This window comes from Hibiscus syriacus, unplaced genomic scaffold (assembly GCF_006381635.1).
Source record: "Hibiscus syriacus cultivar Baekdansim isolate YM2019G1 unplaced genomic scaffold, ASM638163v2 tig00001947_pilon, whole genome shotgun sequence".
In the NCBI taxonomy this organism is placed as follows: Eukaryota; Viridiplantae; Streptophyta; class Magnoliopsida; order Malvales; family Malvaceae; genus Hibiscus; species Hibiscus syriacus.
The window spans coordinates 48419-62313 of record NW_024061900.1 but is presented as its reverse complement, the minus strand read 5'-3'; positions in this window follow the sequence as shown (position 1 = coordinate 62313).

Genomic DNA, 13895 nt, shown 5'->3' with positions numbered 1-13895 from the left:
TCACTAACACTGAGAGGCGAGCATGGGGTTTAAGGGTTTTTAGTTGAGGGAAAAAGGGATACAGACAGAAGAAAGCGCAAAACAATTTAAAAATATAAAGCAACGTTACCGAGAATCGAACCCGGGCACCGTGTTCTTACATTAAAATCTAACCATTATACTCCAATGAAGTACATTCGATTAAGTTTTAGTTTTAACTAAATTAATCTATCAAACTAAATTAGTTCGAGAAAATGGTCGATCATCGAATTATATTGATAAAAAAATAGTTAATTTTTTTAATATATTATTAACGATTAATTTAATTTTAAATTAATTAATTTATTTGTTATATATATTAAACATATTTTAAGTTAAAATCCATTAAAATTAAGACTCAATTATTTTTTAATCATATTAAATTCATTAAATTATGAAGACCTAATTAAATTTAAACTCAAATAAAAACAATGTCTCTATCCAACTCAAGTAGGTAAAGAAATTAGGTCTCATATTTGAGCATCAAAAATATCATGGATGTAATGTTTATTGTCAAATGGTTGAGAGCACTGGATGAACATCATGGGGCTAAGAGGAGCCTTGACCCTCGATAATTATTTTTTTAATATTAATTAATATTAAAAAATATGTATTTTTAAAATTAAATAAATAAAATTTTACTAGGCCTCCTTAATTTTAATAAATTAAAATAAATTTAACTTCTCATCAAATCAAATGGTGTTATGTGTCACTAGTATCAAATGTAATGACATGTGTCACTATCTGATTGGATGATTAAATTTATTTTTAATTTAATATATTTTTCTCACCAATAAGAGGATGACAAGTAGCAGGAAAGAAATTTGAACACTTAGGTGGCATTTGGTTCGCAGGAATCCCTTGGAATTAGGGGGAATTGGAATCCAATTCTACTACTTTCCCATATTTGGTTCAAGTTTTCCAAGAGAATTGGAATCCCTCATGACTTCAACTTTCCATCAAATGAGGGAAAATGAATTTCATCCATTCTACGATGGAATTCAATTCCCTTGTTGGATGGAATTGAAATTTGATCATACTACCCTCATCAATCTTTTAGTAACTTATTCATATATTGAATAAAAATATTTTTTATTATTTCGGGTCGGGTTTCTAATTCATATATTCGGGTCAGGTTGGGTGAAACTTTATTTTGGTCGGGTCGGGTCAGTTTTTTTAAGTGTGATATTTGGGTCGAGTTCGGGTTTAGGGTGAAAAATACCCGACCCGACCCAAAAATATATATAATTTTACCTTATATATTTAGGAATAATTACAATAATACCCCTCTATATATAATTTTTTTCAATTATATTGAATAAAAATAATTTTTTTATTATTTTGGGTCGGGTCGGGTTTCTAATTTATATATTCGGGTCGGGTGAAACTTTATTTTGGTCGGGTCGATTTTTTTTAAGTGTGATATTCAGGTCGGGTCGGGTTCGGGTTTAGGGTGAAAAATACCCAACCTGACCCAACCCAAGAAAATATAATTTTACCTTATATATTTAGGAATAATTACAATAATACCTCTCTATATATAATTTTTTTCAATTAAGTCACTGTTTTTATTGAATAAAAATATTTTTTTATTTCGGGTCGGGTTTCTAATTCATATATTCGGGTCGGGTCGGGTGAAACTTTATTTTGGACGGGTCGAGTCTCGGATGGAGGTTCTTTTGTTCTCAGGTCGTGTCGGGTAGACCAAAAATCCAACTCAACCCGACCTATGGCCATCCCTAATTGGGATGATTTTAACTTATGGTTTTATTAGCATGATTTTTTATAATTTATTGAATTGAATAATCAATCAATAAAATTAAAATTTAATATTTTTTAAATTTTTATAATATATTGCTACATGTAATTTATAAAACAAACTAAAATTAAGAAGAAAAAAAACAAGAAGGACAATCATGTCATTTTACATTACTGAAATCAAATTCATCTGACATGTCTGCGAACCAAACAAAATATGAAATTAGATTCCAATTCAATTTTCTGCCAACCAAACAGAATATGAAATTGGATTTCAATTCCTGACATATTCCAATTCTTTCACAGATTCCAATTTCCTCATAAACATTTTACCGAACCAAACATCACCTTAATGATACCCCATGAGAATTGAACCTAGGTTAAAGAAGCAAGGCTCAACCATTTAGCCAAATTGATTAATTCGTTCTGTTTATAGATTTTCCCCCTTTCTGGATCCCTTTCCGGAAAACTACACTTTTTAAGTCCCCTTTACCCCGAGTTTGATTCGGATTATTAAAAAACTTTCGGACTTTTCCGGTTATGGAAAGCAGTTCGTACAGAGTATGCCGTAATTCGTCATTGAAGTTGGACCACGTAAGTGTGAACGAAGAAGAAGATTTAGGGTTTGGGTTCGTTAGATACTCACACGGATTTGGGCGGAAAAGGGTTGGATCTTTGCCTCTCGTTTTTTCGACCAATTCTTCGTTATTAAAAAGGCAATGCAGTGAGAGACGATGACGATCGATGATTATAATCGAAAAGCAGCCATTGAATCACTTCCACAAGATGTTCTCGTAAGCACTGAAAACCCCCAAAGTTTCTGTTTATGGAATCTGGGTTGGTGATTGGAATGAAATTTTAACCTTTTTTTTTGGTTGCAAATTAGGGTTATTTATGGTGTGGATCATGATGATTTGAAGCAACTGTTTAATATCTCTAAATCAATCAGAGAAGCTGTGAGTACATTAATGCATAGTTTAATTCGGATTATACACAATTTTTTGCTTGATTTTGATTTTTGACAATGTTTTGCAGACTGTGATTGCAAAGAAGTTGCATTTCGCCTATAGGACACCAACAAAGGTGAAGCCTTTTAGAACATCGCTCTATTCGGAATTCGACGGCTTGAGTACCGTGGCTTGGTGGGTATTTATACCCACCACTGATGCTATCTGTTCCGCCCTCCACGGGCTATTTCTGGTGATGACGGGGTCGTTCCCGTACCCTTCGGGCCTATCATTGCTTCACGTGGCCGGGAATCCAGGGATGGTGCAGTCCCGGTTTTCCCGGCCGGCCGGTTCTCCTCTTTGACTGGGTAACTCCCCATGCGGCACCTGTTGCTTGAATGTGTAAACCCTAATTTGTAGGGTTTGGGCTGGTTCAGGCCTCAAACATATTGGACCCAAACAGTGGACTTCTCTTAGACCCAATCTTTGGACCTGAACCATAAAACAGAATAAATGAAATTAAATGAATAAAGTGAATAAAATGAAAAGAAATAATAAAAATACTAATAATAATATAGACTATATAATATATATATATCTCAAAAAATATTTTTTAAACTATATATTATATTTAAAAATGTTTTCAAAACTATATACCATATAGTTTTCAAAAATGATTTTAAAAATATTATATGAGTTTTCCAAAATATTTTTAAAACTATATATTATATAAAATTTTCAAAAATGTTTTTTTAAACTATACATTATATTTTCAAAATGATTTCAAAAATATATGTTATATAATTTTCAAAATGTTTTAAAACTTATATATTGTATATAAGTTTTCAAAAACGTTTTTAAAAAAACTATATTATATATATATATTCAGAAACCATTTTTTTGTAAACTATATGTTATATTTTTCAAAAACACTTTCAAAAATTATACTATATTATCGTATATATGCCTATAATAAATAAAAATAAAAAACTCAAATTCGGGTGAAAATGAGTGTCTACAGCTGCTCCTCTTTGTCCTTTTTCGTGGAACGAAAAATAGGACAAAGATAAAAAGACACAAATTTTCGCTCGGTAGAGTTGAAGAATAACTCCCTGTCGAATTGGGTTGCAGATGGCTCCTTCGTCGTGAAGTCGAGTCCACCTTGAAATGATATAGAATTGAAGCCGCAGTTCGGGATTTGAATCGGGATGTGGCTTCTCGTTGTAGTCCGCCTCGGTCTTTTCCTCGGTTTAAAGACTCTGGTTGGAAATTCGACTGGAAAGTAGTTCATTGACTCTATCATGTGGTTGATAGACCCTCAAGCTGAACGAACTCGAACTCGAAAGGTCTTTGTTGACAGATAGCTTTTCTCGACTTAAGCTATACTGCAAATGATGTGCCTTGGAGTTAAGCGTAGTCGAACTCGAAGGTCTTTGGTTGGCAGACAACCCTTCTAGATTCAAGTTGTGCTGCAAATGATATGCCTTGGAGCTGAGCGTAGTCGAACTCGAAGATCTTTTGGTCACATATAACCCTTCTAGCCTTGAGTTATGCTGTAAATGATGTGCCCTCGAAGCTGAGTGTAATCGAACTCGGGGGTCTTTGGCAGATAGCCCTTCTCGACCTAAGCTATACTGCAAATGATGTGCCGTTGAGCTGAGCGTAGTCGAACTCAAAGGTCTTTTGTTGGCAGACAACCCTTCTTTGAGTTGGATATCCTTCGACGCGAGGTTGAAATCCAATCTAAATATGGATGATGCTTGTGTGCACGATTCCCTTCGTCGTGAGATTGAAACCGCGGGTGGCCCCTTCATCGTGAAGTTGAGCCTGGAATTGGATATCCTTCCAAATAAGTAGCATTGTTCCGAGTCCAATTTTCTTCTGTCGTGAAGTTGAAATTAGCTATGGAACCCGGAAATTGTTTGTTGACAATCAGTCGTCCCTTCGTTGTGAAGTTGAACATGCATTGTCTGGAGTCCCATATCCTTCGCTGTGAAGTTGAAATTGGCTCTGAAATTGAGAAGTTGTTTGTTGACAACCAGCGGTCCCTTCGTCGTGAAGTTGAACATGCGTTGTCTGGAGTCCAATACCCTTCGCTGTGAAGTTGAAATTGGCTCTGAAATTGGGAAGTTGTTTATTGACAACCAGCGGTCCCTTCGTCGTGAAGTTGAACTTGCGTTGTCTGGAGTCCAATATCCTTCGTTGTGAAGTTGAAATTGGCTCTAAAATTGAGAAGTTGTTTGTTGACAACCAGCGGTCCCTTCGTCGTGAAGTTGAACATGCGTTGTCTGGAGTCCAATATCCTTCGTTGTGAAGTTGAAATTGGCTCTGAAATTGAGAAGTTGGTTATTGACAACCAACGGTCCCTTCGTCGTGAAGTTGAACTTGCGTTGTATGGAGTCCAATATCCTTCGTTGTGAAGTTGAAATTGGCTCTGAAATTGAGAAGTTGGTTATTGACAACCAGCGGTCCCTTCTTCGTGAAGTTGAACTTGCGTTGTCTGGAGTCCAATATCCTTCGTTGTGAAGTTGAAATTGGCTCTGAAATTGAGAAGTTGTTTATTGACAACCAGCGGTCCCTTCGTCGTGAAGTTGAACTTACGTTGTCTAGAGTCCAATATCCTTCGTTGTGAAGTTGAAATTGGCTCTGAAATTGAGAAGTTGGTTATTGACAACCAGCGGTCCCTTCGTCGTGAAGTTGAACTTGCGTTGTCTGGAGTCCAATATCCTTCGTTGTGAAGTTAAAATTGGCTCTGAAATTGAGAAGTTGGTTATTGACAACCAGCGGTCCCTTCGTCGTGAAGTTGAACTTGCGTTGTCTGGAGTCCAATATCCTTCGTTGTGAAGTTGAAATTGGCTCTGAAATTGAGAAGTTGTTTATTGAAAACCAGCGGTCCCTTCGTCGTGAAGTTGAACTTACGTTGTCTGGAGTCCAATATCCTTCGTTGTGAAGTTGAAATTGGCTCTGAAATTGAGAAGTTGGTTATTGAGAACCAGCGGTCCCTTCGTCGTGAAGTTGAACTTGCGTTGTCTGGAGTCCAATATCCTTCGTTGTGAAGTTAAAATTGGCTCTGAAATTGAGAAGTTGGTTATTGACAACCAGCGGTCCCTTCGTCGTGAAGTTGAACTTGTGTTGTCTGGAGTCCAATATCCTTCGTTGTGAAGTTGAAATTGGCTCTAAAGGCTGTAACAAATCATGTATGCTGAAAATGATGGATGTGATGCACCTAGGTATGTCTAAGATGCATGCAATCATGAATAAATTATGATTTATTTCTTGGATTGAAGTCTCGCGTCTTGCCTGTTAATCTGGTTCATGGAATTGATCGTGCCCCGTTATCTTCTCGAGCTTTGGCTTTACAGACCTTTCAAATCTGAGACTACTCTGTTTGAAAAATGTTTTTCTCTTTTTTCTTGTTTTTAGGAGAAAAAACGTTGTAAAATATTGTTGGCAATTGACTCAAATTGTAAACGTGAGTTCAAAGAATATCAAAGGAATCAAGAGCTTTTTTAATGCTTTTAGAGTCACAGCTCTTTGAAAAATGTTCAAATGGATGAGTTGGCCTTAGGTTGGCCTCCTTTCTAAGGTTTTGGTAACCCAAAATGTCATTTTTTTAAAATATCGAAATATGCTTTGGCATTTCATTTGGGTGCGGACATAATGACGCAACTAGAATGACCAATTACTAGACTTTTTATTTCGGTCCTCTGAAATCTTCCATTTGTTCAAGCTTTGTAGGCTCCTCCAACAAAGGCAGTGCGAAAAAATATCGGTCTAAAAATGAAATTCTTGAGTGCTCGTGTGTAGTCGACTATAACAGGTGTTCCTTAACTCCCTTAGTCCAACATTACCGAAAATTTCTTGCTCAGATAAATTTGATTTAATTTTCCATTGTCTGGCTAGCTGAATCCATAAAGTCGGGGCGTTTAACCAATTACTTTAGAGGGACAGCTTAACATTATAATCACTTTTATCAGGTTTAACTGAAGGGTTCATCTCATCACAAAGTCTTCGGCCTGACAAAAGCAGTGGAGCAAACACCGAATTGCCAAGTGTCCGAGCAATGTCATGGTTTGAATACAATCTATTCATAAAGCCAGGGCTTTCGAGTTTCCTCTGTAACTGATTGCCTTAGTGGAATAGCTCAGTTTTACGGATTTAATTTCTTAAGATTGTCAAGAAGAACCAGTTATAGTCTAGGTGTTTGTCGAAAGTAAAAAATTTCATCTTTAGAGTTCAATTTTCAAGCAACTGACCTAAACTAGATTCACTTACTCGACTATTCCATCTGTGAAGATCATTATCATCACTGAACGTCTTAAATAAAAAGTATAATAATGTCATATGCAAAAGGATGCCCCATGTTGTCCGCACCTTATGAAAGGAAAATGTTATATTGGTTAATTGCAAGGGCAGTGTATGGTGTTTGAGTGTATATTCTGGGTAAGGTCAAAGTCCTTGTTTTAAATCATGTTACTTCGTCAAAGATATGTAACTTTGAACCATTTTAGAGTTTCTTAATTCATATGATATTCAAAGAATTGCAAGTTTGCAAATGTGATTCATTGTTTAACATCTTTAAAGTAACATAAATTTATTTAAAAGTCCTTACAAAAACTTTAGAAAAAAAATGAAAAAACAAATTCAAACAAAATGTCTCAAATGATGAAATGGTCTTCCTCACTTGGATGCCCCCAAGTTGTTGAAGTCGATCCGATTCTTGTTACGTATTTTATGTATGATTCTCTTGATTGTGGAGTAATTCTCGATAGTGCACCCTAGGACTCCGCTATGATTTTCGCAATGAGCGTTCTCATCATACTACCTGGGGTACGAGGCTTCATGGATTTCTCTGGATATGGTGACACCACGTGTGCGTCAAACAACTGTTGGTAAAGCTCCTTATATGTCATAGGATCAAAATGTTCTCCTTTTTTATGAGACATGTGAATGTAAAAAAAGGAAAAAAATACGAATGTAAAGAAAAATAACAAAATGCACAATATGTCTGAATGCATGATGCATGAAATGTTCGAGGCATTGATCCAAAAAATGTACATGCTATTATAAATAATCCTTATTGGGACAAAAATATTATGTCTTAAGAGACAAAAATATTTTAAAGGCATAGACCCCGAACAACTTCTGATAGGTTGATCAGTCTTCTCCCTTCGTCTGTCACTGGTTGAATACCCTGTCAAACCGTTCCAGCTCCTTTGGCTAAAATGTGCAAATAATGAGCTGCTTGCCCCAAAAAAAAGGTCTTGAAGGACTGCATCTCCGACTTTCACTCTCTACCGAGCTTGTTTCTAACAAAAGTGTCATTGGAGCCCTCCATCGAGAGAAACTATCCGAAACTTGCTTCTTGAATTCGCCAGCAATGGCATCCAGCTCAGCTAGGGTTTCACCATCTTGTTCTTGTAGTTTTCGAAAGGAGCGACCGGGTCAGTGACCTTTTCCTCGTATTGCTCCTGCAACTTTACCTTTGAGTATTCTTTGACCATGGTTGTATTTCTGAGTTTTTTATCTCTTTGTATTATAACCCCTTTGTCCGTTAATGCAGATTATTTACGTTTAACAAACACATTTTTTTGGTGGATCAACACCTCTTTTGAATGATGCATATGATGGAAATAAAATAAAAGAGAGGAAAGAAAAAAAATAAAAAGAGTTAGTAAGGTAAAGATAATAATCAAAGCAATCATGAAAATAAAAGTCCTACCCCACATGATATCTACCCCACATGCTTATTATTCCTACCCGGACATGATCTCTATCCCGCAAGTTGATTTTGAACAAGTCCTAACCGCATAAATTTCTAGTTCACATGTTTTGAACAGAAAGTAAAGCAGAAAATAATTTAGGCATCCTAGAGTTTAAAACGAGGTTTTGGGGTGGGCCCTAACTCCTTGTAGTCTCCGGGTTTAGGTTTTAAAAAAGGTACTCGAGTTCTCCTTACCGGTGCCCCCTTGGGCTTACCAGACCCTTAGTCCTAAACCCATCACAGGCTTGTGTGGACTAAGTTAAACTCGAGAGGAAACATTCCCTTATGCCCATACGGAGAATAAATTCACACGAAGGCATAAGGTATATGAATCCCGAAGGTTACTTGCTAGGCCCATACGATGAATAAATTCACACGAAGGCGTCGCTTTCACCCCCACTTAAAACGGGTTCGGAGCTCGGGTATAGAGCCTTTGGATGAAAAATCCTTAAGGGCTAAAATCATTAAAAAAACGGTCAGTACAACTATTTATTTGAAAAATAATCAAAGATAAATAATTAGAATCGAATAAATAAATTAAAATTTAAACTTGTAATTTTCGCTAAAAAATACAACCAGAAATTAATTTCGGCCTGACTCACTTACCTGTCCCCAGCAAAGTCGCCAAGCTGTCGCAGCCATCTTTTGAGTGGGGCCCCGGAATTGGGCTTCGACTTGAATGAATTGGGTTAGAGTCGCCACCGACCATTTTAAAACAAATTTAGGTAGGTCGGACACCATCTTACCTGATCTGCGTTTTACCATAAGTGAATCGGGTTCGGGAGTCGGTTACGGTCAAGGAAGGATTAGCACCCTTGAACCGCCTTTTCGGTACCAATTAATTTGCCGGTTGTCTTTATTTGCGAAAATTTAAATTTAAATTTAAAACATTCGATTCGAGTTATCTACCTTTGATCAATTGGAATTACTCCTAAAAAAGTCAAAAACGTTAGATTATAAAAAATAAAAATAAAAATATAAAAAAGGAATAATAATAAAAATCATTAATATAATAGTAATAAAACAAATGAAAAATAAATAAATAAAAGTAAATGTACATAATAAAATGACAAAAATGAAACATAAACGCACATGTGCTTGCTTTTCATTTTGAATTGTAAAAGCAGTCCGCGCAAATAAATAAAAGTGAGTTGAAATGATATAATGATAAAAAAGATAAAATAAAAAATGAAACATAAATGCCCAGTGGGTTAAATTTCTGCTTGCCTTTCACTTTGAATTAAAATAACAGTCTCGAGCCGCGCTCTTCTGCCACTCTTCTGCCAAGCGTAAGGAAGACCAAGGACGAAAGAGTAGTCGTACGGCTTAATATAAACAACACAGCTGGATCCCACGCGATAGTGTACTTTCTCTACGTGAATAATGTTCAGACTAAGGACGATAACTCCGTTTTCACCTCATTTCCCTTTTATTTTTTTATCTCTTTCGTTTCGCACAGAGAGAATAACAAAAGTGAAACTTTCAGGAGCTTCAACCGAAATGAGTTCCACCATGTCGGCCGTCACAGCCGGTTGCCGAAGGAGAGAGAAAAAAACACGCTTTGACGCGTTTTTTCACACTGATCATGGATATGGGTTCTTCGATCGGTGTTTTTTGTTCCTTTCCGAGCCAACTCTCAAGCCACAACCAACATACAAAGGGTAAACTAACAAACGAAAAGGTAAAAATATACCTTTCTTTTATTTTTTTTTTCCGAAAAGCTCTTACAAAATGCCTCGAATGCTTTGTGTATTTTCGTAGTATATCTCGGATACAATATTGAGCGTATTTGCTTCTGTATTTGCTCGTAATTTCGTGTGTGCCTAATCTCTGGTAAAATCCCCCTTTTAGAAAAAATACAAATGTTTCTTTCTATTTTTCTGAAATTTTCGTGTGATCCCCCCCTCCTTCCTTGAGTACCGTGGCTTGGTGGGTATTTATACCCACCACTGATGCTATCTGTTCCGCCCTCCACGGGCTATTTCTGGTGATGACGAGGTCGTTCCCGTACCCTTCGGGCCTATCATTGCTTCACGTGGCCGGGAATCCAGGGATGGTGCAGTCCCGGTTTTCCCAGCCGGCCGGTTCTCCTCTTTGACTGGGTAACTCCCCATGCGGCACCTGTTGCTTGAATGTGTAAACCCTAATTTGTAGGGTTTGGACTGGTTCAGGCCTCAAACATATTGGACCCGAACAGTGGACTTCTCTTAGACCCAATCTTTGGACCTGGACCATAAAACAGAATAAATGAAATTAAATGAATAAAGTGAATAAAATGAAAAGAAATAATAAAAATACTAATAATAATATAGACTATATAATAATATATATATCTCAAAAAATATTTTTTAAACTATATATTATATTTAAAAATGTTTTCAAAACTATATACCATATAGTTTTCAAAAATAATTTTAAAAATATTATATGAGTTTTCCAAAATATTTTTAAAACTATATATTATATAAAATTTTCAAAAATGTTTTTTTAAACTATACATTATATTTTCAAAATGATTTCAAAAATATATGTTATATAATTTTCAAAATGTTTTAAAACTTATATATTGTATATAAGTTTTCAAAAACGTTTTTAAAAAAACTATATTATATATATATTTTCAGAAACCATTTTTTTGTAAACTATATGTTATATTTTTCAAAAACACTTTCAAAAAATTATACTATATTATCGTATATATGCCTATAATAAATAAAAATAAAAAACTCAAATTCGGGTGAAAATGAGTGTCTACACACCGCATTTATGTTCTGCAAGCTTGGAAAAGATAAAGAGAAGAGAATCCACGCATGGAGAAGATAATTTGTTTTCTCCTAAGTTTTTGGGTCCGTCTTCTTGTTTAGCTTCCAATTCAGTCTCAGCCACACGAACCAATGTCAACCATGTCAGAACCCACAGAGTCGACGAAGAACATAAGCCTAGTCTAAACGAACCAACATTAGCCCAAGCCTACACGTACGCTGGTTTTCCGGCTTTAAGACCACCTATCAATATAATCGTGAATATAAATCGCACTCAAGTGATTTTGTCTTCCGATGCAATTATAAAATGGATATCACCTAAAGTTGATACATCATTTCTAGATTCGTTGATTCGAATAAAGAAGATGAATTTCAATTGATAAATATAAAAAGGCAAGAATGAGTAAAAATTGGTCAATTCTCGTCCAGTGTGGTGAAATGGTGCTAAACAATCCAGTTTATCGTCACCTATGTTAACGGTCATTAAGAATGAGTGATCGATTTTTTATAAATCGATAACGTTGGTGATTAAATCGTCACTTTTAAAGTTTCAGTGAGAAAAATGAAGACTTAAACTTCAGTGACCAGTTATAATAAATATCAACACAAACGTTGATCAAACAATCAACACTAACAACACACATGTATGAACATCACAAATACATAAATGTGTCTTGTATGGATGCTTGCATTGATCACAGCAATTAATTATAAAAAATCCCTTTATCATCAACTTTATTTTGACGTTATCAAGAACGGGATATTCCACTAATGAGAAGAGAAAGTACCTCAAGGCTGCAAATTCATTGCTTGTTCTTCCACATTCAATCATAACCCTGCATTATTTTTTTCTTGGAAGTCAAGCTAGGTAGACCCAAAACTATAGTAAGAGATAAGAGTTAGGTTCCTGAGATTTGAAATTGAAAAGAAAGTAGTTATGAATGATAAATTAATAATATTTTATCGAAATGGATATTTTACACTTAAATGAACTTTTAATCACTAAGAACACAAAATTATCGATATCAATCGAACTAACACTCAATCAATTTAGATAGATAACAATTTTAAGATAATAACATGAAAAATGTTTGATCAAAATCAAAGGGTTGGTTGGATAACTATTTCCCACCAAGTGACTTTTTTTAAGGCAATGCTTTTGGGGATACCTTACTTTTTTAACACATACCACGTGCATGGTAAGCAAAAGAAATGGATGGGGTATTTATCAGTACAGACAGACATCCACGCCTGGTGGTGCTGGTCCAGGTCCAGTTAACTAATGCTTAAAGGGTTAGGTTCTTTTTCAGTTTATAGATATGCAAGGCAAGGGGAAGAAAAAGCCTTGGCTTTTGGTAGATGCTGAAAGCAACAGCTTGGACCATCCCACTCCTTTGTGGTCGCTCAGTCTCATTCTCAATCTTTGGTATAAGCACTATAGTGCAAAGTGTATTCTTATTTTCCGCATAAATATACGTATTTTGATTGTTTTGCAATCATTTTCTTACCATTATCCGTAATATAATTTAATTTCCTTTTCAAATAAAAGAAAAGAAGATTAAGAAAAACAAACATGATGGGAAATGAAAAGCAAAGATGACCAAGAAGGTGAATGAATGAGGGAGAAAAGGAAGAAATAATTGTGGGAACGTATCATAGTCCCCACAAAACCAATATGTTCAACAATTGTTCATATCAGATATATTGTTTTAACTTCTATTAATTTTCTTTCACTACTCATATTTTTAATGTCTCAAAAGAAAATATGCTATGTAGGCATATGAAATATGTCATCAAAATAAAATTATAAAAAAATGAATATATACTAGAAAAAAATACAAATAATTGGTGACTGGCACTAAAACTATGTTGTTTGTAAAATAAAGATAACAATTCGATAGTCTACAACTCAAAACAACTTCCTAAAAGCAGCAACAACTAAAACCTTCCGTTGTACAAACAAATTATCCTAAACAAACACCAACAACAAATGCCTATACAACACCAATACATCAATTATATTTGAGATTGCTATTAAAAAGTGATTTTAAAAAGAAAATATGTCCATTTAATATTGTAATTTAAAATAAAACATTTAAATTATATTTACACTTAGTAATACAATGATATATAAAAAACTATAATAAAAGTATAAAAAATATTTTAAGATAACTCGTTAATAATATTTAAATATAAAAAAATATACTATCAATAATTTTTAACATTTGAATTTTGAAATAATAGTTTAATTATTCCGATTTAATCACAATCACTCATTTAAAATTTAAAATAAATTATTATTATATATGAAATATATTTATTTTTTAACCATTCAAAAATACATTTATTCTATTAACAATTAAAAAATAAAAAAGATTTGTATTATAAATAAATTTTTATATATATGAAATATATCAATTCAAACTATAATAAAAATTTTAAAAATATAAATATATTTTATAATAACTCACTATTAATATTTTAATAAATAAACCATAAATTTTATTTACTTTTAAGTAATTAAAATAAATAATTATGTAATAAATTATTTTCTTAAAGATGTTAATATTAAATTATTTAAATAAAATGTAAATAAATAATTAATAAAATAAATTGAATTTCAAAGTTTTTTCTGATAGCAAATAA